We start from the raw sequence: 7,899 nt of genomic DNA, 5'->3' as shown, positions 1-7,899 counted from the left end.
TATTTTAATAATTGTGTCTCATTATTTTCTGAATATGATGCCTTCAAGAATGTATTTAGCTTTAAACAGAACATTTAAGTACATTCTGAGGTAAAGCCCTTTGACTTTTGTAAGGTCCCTCATGTAGTTTCTGTTTCTGAGTTATGAAGTTGGTTTTCCTTTGACTACATGAGAAATTTCAAAACTTAATGTTGCATCATGCTGGAGAAAGCTGACTATCCAAAGTAAGAGTTCTGATTGTTGCTTCACATCTTCTTCACAACCATTCATTAGCATATGTAGAAGTCAAATACATGGTGATGTAAAGTAGTCTTTTGTTAACACTAACATGAGTAACTTCTGCACCACTTTTACATGTACTTAGCTAAAATTTAAACATAGGATTCAAAATGCTAGACACTGGAGGATCAGGATTTGGAACAGTAAAGTTTACTGGGACAAAGAGCTTTTGATGTAAATTAGCAAAATTCTCATATAAGGTGCATCATATGTTTCTAGCAAGACCTCTGCTCCTTAACATACTAGCTAATGAACAAAATACACTTCCAATACCCTTCAAATAACAACAGAACTGTTAATGAACTAGCACTACATTCTACCCCCAAAAAATCAAAACACAAGAAGTTTAGAAAAACATGTATTCCAAACTCTTTCTGAACTTGAAAAATGTTCCATGCAGTTCTTATACAAGCTGTTAAATAAAAGCTCCTGCAGTAAAGTAATAGCTGACCATTTTTTTCATTAGCAAGAAATAAATGTCAGTAATTCCTCCAATTTTGCTTTTAAATGCTTGTCTAGCTTCAGTTTAACTCCTAGCTTGTACAGGATTTCTTCTTCCAATTACAAACGATCTTTTGGAAGTCAAAGATACAGAATTTTTTCACTGTTTACCCCTTATGCAGGTTCAGTGAGCTATAAAGATTCTGAGACATTGAGCTATAAAGATATAGAGGGATAGATTCCCAGTTAGTTTTGCTGCACTACATTGATTTACATCTGCCAAGGACTTTTATTTTCCTCAGGTTTTATTTCTGAGTACTCTGTAAAACCCTTCATATCATAAAACATTTGCAACACACTGTACATGAAATCATTCTTATCATAGGCAATAAAGATATCTATAGAATATAATTGTTCTGCTTAAGATAAAAAATAACTTGTAATTGTATGATTAACAGTGTCTTTGCTAGTCTCACACACCAGGTTGAATTATCCAGGGATGAGGCAGAATCTGACTGCAGATTTTGCAGCCCCTTTAAAGGAGGTTGAGCGTGAGAAAGTGAAACAACTCCCCTTCTGCAGACCCAAGCAACAATCCTAATGGGTCTCACTCCAAGCATGCATTGCCTGAGCTCTTAGGAAATCCCAACAGAGTCTTCTAGCAAACACCTGCTCTGTGCTGGGGGAAGGACCCTTTCAGCAGGGAGGAGCTGTGCCTGCCAGCTGGCAGCCACACACAGCCCTGGACCTGTCCCACTGATGGTGCCGGGGATGCTGCACTCTCGCAGCTCAGCCCCAGCCTCCGCTGCCTCTACCCAACAGCTCAAGCAAGCTCTGCTGAAAGGAGCTTCTCCTGGGGCCCAGCAGAAGTGGAGCTGCTCATGTCTTGCTGGGAAGCTGGGATCCCTGCTCTGAAGTTGTCCAGCAACACCTGGACAGGCAGAGGCCAAGTGCCCAACTGAAACAGTGCTCTCAGCAAGCAGCATGCCTTAGCAGCAACAGTAATCCACAAAATAACCATTCAACCTGAAGATGCCCCTTGTATTTAAACACCAAAGACGAAAGTTATGTATAAAAAAAAGCCAAAAAACCAACCAAAACTAGAATTGTGCTCAATTTTGTCGTAACAGGACAAGTTTCTCACCATTTTCCCAAAAATGGATAGATAAGTCTACACAATTATTCCTTCCTGTTGAGAAAATGACAGATTTGTAGGTAATACAGCTGTCTGCTTTAGCAATGCCTTTCACAGTTACAGCATGATTAGAGCAAGAGGCAGCAGGCCTGCTCTTACCACAAAGATGGCTATAAGTTAGACTGTTACAAATAGCCAAGTGCCTTATGATGTTTTATTAATATGCTAGCACAAGAAGAAAACACAGAATAGACAAAAGAGCTGAGTCTGTTCCATTTCATGAGAAACAAGGGAAACCACCAAGCAGAAAACAAAGGACACCTCAAGCTCCCTCCCTTTAAAATATTTCCCAATTAAAATGTTAAGCAAATACCATTGGGTTCAGACTGTTTACACAAGGCTGGTCTTGTCAAAGAATAAATGCTGGCAGGGCAGGCAAGAAAATGCCAAACTCTCTCATCTTCTGTATACCTGTAAAAAACTGCATAATTAATAGAACAGCAACTTTAGACAGGCCCCAAGGGCTAGAACAGCCAAATCATTTTGACCCCTTGCTGTCCTGCCTAGCTCCAAAAGACAGAACATCCAATTTCTCTGCCAGTTGTGCCTAAGTAGTCTAATTGCCACCTTTTCATCAGTTATATCCCCTAGTGCTAATGAATGGTGCTGTGCCATGCCTAGAAGTCCCTGGCCATCCAAGCCCAAGCAGCAAGCAGGCAGCACTCCCAAGTCACCCCGCACCTGAAGCAGGAGCAGCTGGCACTGCAGAGCCTCAGAGCCCTGCTCTCCCAGCCTGTGGCTCATGCCTGCTGTAGATGATGCACTCTCTCCATCCTCGCAGGTTTCATCCAACCTGTCTGTTCTCAGGACTCCAGCCCAAAACCCAGCTTGCTCTCTGGGCCTCCTGGACACCACTGGGAAATTCATTTCATCCTGCAGCCTTAAGGCCAAAAGAATAATTTTAGGAATATAGACAAAAAAGGAGGCTTAGAGGGACCACAATGTCAAGGCCAAAATGAGCTCCATCAGGAACATGGGAGAAAGATACAGCAGCATTTATTTACCCTTGAAATAACCCCACACTTTAACAGGTAGGGTCTCTTCCTATAGCACTGCTGCTGCCATCCCAGTGCAGATTGCAGCCTGTTCTCCATATTTCAGGGCAAACTGGTGTATTATAAAGGCATTTTGCGCTGGGTTGTACACTAATCATTAATAAACATATCAAACAGTGTATATATCTCTATAGAAATGAATTCTTTGTGCAGCTACTCCTCCACCAATACCTGATAGTTTAAAAAAAAATTATTATATACTAATAACAGTTAAAAGATTTTCTTTAGATTAAGTGTTGTGCTCTCTTTACCAACCAAGTGAATGAGGAATGCTGACAAACCCTAAAACTCCAGGGCTGGTAAGCAGTCACAAAAGATAATCAGAATTTAAACACTTTAGCTTCTGAATATTCATACAGCTCAGTAAATATTATGCATTTATTAAAAATCTATTGTCATCCTTCCCAGAGGCAGAGGACATACAATGCCAGGCTGGTTTAATCAGCTTCCCTACAAGTGAATGGTTTCTTAAAAATGCAGAGTCAGTATTTCCTCTCAAGACATTACTGGGCAAGCTGACCTCTTTAAACACTGTTTATTATAATAAGTCTGTATTGGCCCAGTAGCCCAGCTCTCTCCTTAGACAATTAAACCATGCATATAATAGGTTTCCCTTGAAGGGAAACCTCTGTGAAAGGTTGAGATTTACAAATGGAGATCTTAACAGGGTCTTTCAGCTGTGCTCTGTGCCTCATTCCCAAATCAATTTTTTTCCCCAAGATATGTTCCTATGTCTCTCTCACAGTCTCAGGTAGAAACAGAATCTAAGGAGTGGGTACTATGCTAATCTCAGCTGTTTAGCTAATTTCATTAGAGCTAACATCCAGTGATATTTGCTGTTGAAATATTTAAGGAAAAAAGCCAAGTGTTTTGGGATGTTTTACCAAATTTTTCATGGTTCAGTCAAAAAATAATGTTTAACTTGATCATCTGGTTTCTGTGTTTTATCTCAGCAAAAATTCAAAAGGGATTGCCCAAAAGTAAAATATATCAAAAAAGCTAAACTAAAGAATTTGGTGTTTTCTTTTAGTATCATAAGTTAATTCAGTATGAAAGCTGAACATTTACATCAAAGGAGCACTAGCTTGTGTCCACAGGGTTAGATTTTCATATTTGATGGCCTCCATGTCTAACTTAGGCTTTTAAAAAACTTTAATTTTTATTCTCTGGGTAAAGTTAACACAAATTCAGTGAGATATTTTAGTAGTACATAATGCTATTAATAACTTATTTAAAACACTTGTCTTCAAGTCTAAAGGGCAACTTTTAGCTCAAAAGCATTTATGTTCATCAGACAGGAAAACTACTTTTTAAGAGACTTTATTTAATTTGAGAAAATGAATTCTTTCTTAGCAAATGTGGTTACCATTCTTAGCAATCACTAAAGTATTTGGATAGTCCAGTTCTAAATATAAGCCTGTAATTCACCTTATTAATTTGTTCTTGCTTAATTTTATTTTACACCATTACCTTTACATCCTCTTGTCTTAAACCTGTCTTCTTCAGAGAATTACATAGGAATCTACCTTGCTTAAATAACTTGGTTTCTTTAGAAATAATATCTACTAGATACTAAATCTGACAACAAATATTTATTTGGGTTTTCTTTCAGATTTGTCCTGGCTTGTTAGAAAGCATCCCAGAATGAGTCAGAGCGAAGATCAGGGTAATTTGAAGTAATTTTCTTTTATTATGTCTGGTTCTTTTATGGGAAATCCTTTCTTTGGCGGGATCTGCAGCAGAGCCTTGCATTTCTGATTAACACTTTAGCCTAGAATGGTCAGTTCAGACCTCGGTCCAAGATTTTAGATTAACCCTTTTTTTGCTTTATGCAGTTCAGTGAAAATTACTTACTGCATTTTCCAGCTGCATATATAGGCAAAAGCTTAATAAAAAAGAAACAAAGAATGCATAATTATTTGTAGTGATATGAGATTATTGATACATTTTTCTTCCTCCAGTATTTATCTTTAAATTTAATTTAATATAATTTTATATTATTTTAATTTGGTTTATTTTGTTTTGTTTTATTTTGGAAAAACTCAGTCACAGGACTGTTGTTCTGACCCTCTTTATTTTTATGACTATGGTGATACAAACTCCCTATTTTTCAAATGATGAAATTATTTTTTCCATTAATTCTTTTTTGAAGAGCAGCTTAAGAAGCTCATCAAGAAAGTCTGCTTCACAAGTAATGTATATAATGGGTTAAAATTCTTATTGTATCTGTTTGCAACAGCAGAGAAGAAAAAAAGGAATTAAAGCTATATATCTTGTAATGAAAACAGTTCTGGAACAAATAGAATCTCAAGCTAAAAACAGGTGCTATTTATCGTATCTATTATGTTTTCTGTAGCTAAAGCCTGAAACATGTTTCATTTGGAAAAATCACACTTTTATAAAGCATTTTCCCCAAACCACAACAAGCAGCCGATGTATCCTACCTACATTTTATCTTTCAACAGTTTGCAAAAACACTGGTACGCAACGTGCAAGAATTGTTTCCATGGTTCTGAATATAAAGGTAGCTTATATGCTTGAGTTAGCACTCGAATTACATCTTCTGTTTCAAAAGCCCTCTGTGCACAACATTCAGGAAACAGAAATACAGCCCAATTCCCAACATTAATAGACTGCTATCTAATTTGATAAGAATTAGAACTATTGTTTGAACTTAAGAGCATTGACTTCCGTGGAGCCTGAATTTTGCTCATATTTTTAATAAAATATTTTTTAGAGCTTTAAATATCCTGCTATAGATTGTACTTAAAAATTCTGTGAAGAACAAACATTAATTTTTCAGTCTTTCTCATAGGAGTATCCCAGATATTTGGCTGTGCACACAACATGTCAGAATTGGGGTATTTGAAATATTGTACAATTTGCCATTCTACCTCCAGGAGCTTTCCGAGACAAGCACCTTATCATGTTTTCTTTCTCTTTTTTTCTTTTTTCTTTTTTGTTAGTATATCAGTCTGCCAAGTCTCTCTAAAACTCCTTTTCAAAACTTGTTGTTGAATTGATTTCTTACTTACTTCGTGATCTTTTTCACCTTCTGATGGCTTACATTTTCACTTAGTGCTATAAATGACTTGGGAGTTGCATCTTACTCATTTGTTTTGACCTCTAACAGCATGTGGCTTTCAAAATCTATGTGAAAAAGACACACTTGACCTACTTAATAGCTCTGAATGGGCAGATGATTATAAACAGAACTATTTCAAATCAATTCATGTTTAAATTTTTAACTTGCATTTGTTATTTTGAAAGACCCAAAGCAACAGACTTTCCAAAAACAGAGGACATTGTAGGGCAGGGTTCTGATTTAGATACTGATTTTGCCTGCAGCATCATTGAGAACAAAGTATCGTTGGGTTTAAAATTACCAGTTTGCATTAAATGTCTGCATACAATGCACTACTACTTTTGCTTGTCCTGTATTAATCTAAAAGGATCCTGGAGAATCAGTAATTCATATTTGCACTGCAGATGTTGCAGTTGGTACACAGGACTTGAATATGGCTGCACTGTAAGATAGAAAGAAGTACGACAACTCACAGGTTTGTGCTGCACATAATTGGGTGGTCACTGTTTTATATGTCCTGGCGACAAAAGACTGTTTTTTAATTATGTAAATATTACTATTTCTGTGTGATTACGTAGAAATTGGGATTCTGTAGCATTTTAAACAAGAAAAATTAAGAAGGCTGGCAAAGTTATGTTGTGAGAGTTCTTTCAGCCTAGGTGTTGAGTGGAAGAAATGATGGAAGTACTTATGAGAATGGAAGGGGATTTGGAGATAAAAGCTGGAGCCATCAGCAGAGCAAGCAAGCTTGTAATGAGTAAGTGTGAAAAGGAATTAGAACAGAGCATAAGCAGAGACTCTGGCTTATAACCCTAAAAACAATCACAAGAAAAAAATGAATGTGAGATGAAACTAATAAGAGATTGAGTTAAATGACTCAGAGACTATAAAAAGGGAGATGACATAGTCAGAGGACCAGGTAGGAAAGATCATCTTGATGAGAGCAGTCTGAACTAATTGAAGAAGCATAAATTAATACTTTTCAAAATTGGTTAGGTCTCTCACAATAGGAGTATTTGTTCAATGTAATTATAAAATTTCTTACAGAAGGAACCTAAAAGCAGTACATAAAATAATGTGATACTTTTTTATCTTCCCTGCTATTTTTTAAAATCTACATTAAATCATGTTTCAGAAAAACTATGTACAGAGGAAGCCCAGGACTGAAACTTAATATTGGTGATCTCTAACAAATTATGGAATATAGCAGAGTTCTAAGAATACACTTATGAACTTGGGGTGCTTTTTAATTTTTGATCAACCCAATCTATTATTTTCTAATTCCTATGTTATGGTTGTTCTATTCATCAAAGGCTTGCACAACAGTGTTAAAAATTAATTGAGGTAACTATTTCTTTTCCCTATCCGAAAAAAACCAAGCAATGGAAACATGCATTCCTAAGGACTAATTGTTGTAGTTCAAAATGCCCTTCATAATTCCTGGAAACTACAGAATACTACATTCCCTGAATGGCCACATCTCCCACACTTGCAGCCTCCACCCTAAGACAATCTCTCCACATTAGCTTCCTCTCCCACTCAGAGAGATTCTCAGGCTTCTTTTGACAGCCCCCACCCCAGGTCTGGACTTTTGTCTTCCTTCTACTCCTGAGCCCTTGAAGTTCTTGCCAAGTCTGCAGCCCAGCCTAAGCCAGCAGGCTGGTTGGCACCTGCTGGGCCACGCTGTCTGCTTCTTTGCCTTTCAGTCATGGCTGTGTCCAGATTCTTCCTGACCACAAAGATTTGATTCCAATTCCAGGCTTTAATCTTGTCCTGAAGTAGTAGGAACCCCATTCTTTTTGCCTGGATAAATCACTTCTCTTTTCTGCTTGGACCCAAATTAT

The sequence above is a fragment of the Parus major genome, chromosome 2 (assembly GCF_001522545.3).
Source record: "Parus major isolate Abel chromosome 2, Parus_major1.1, whole genome shotgun sequence".
NCBI classification, from domain to species: domain Eukaryota; kingdom Metazoa; phylum Chordata; class Aves; order Passeriformes; family Paridae; genus Parus; species Parus major.
Note: the sequence above shows the minus strand (reverse complement) of the source record.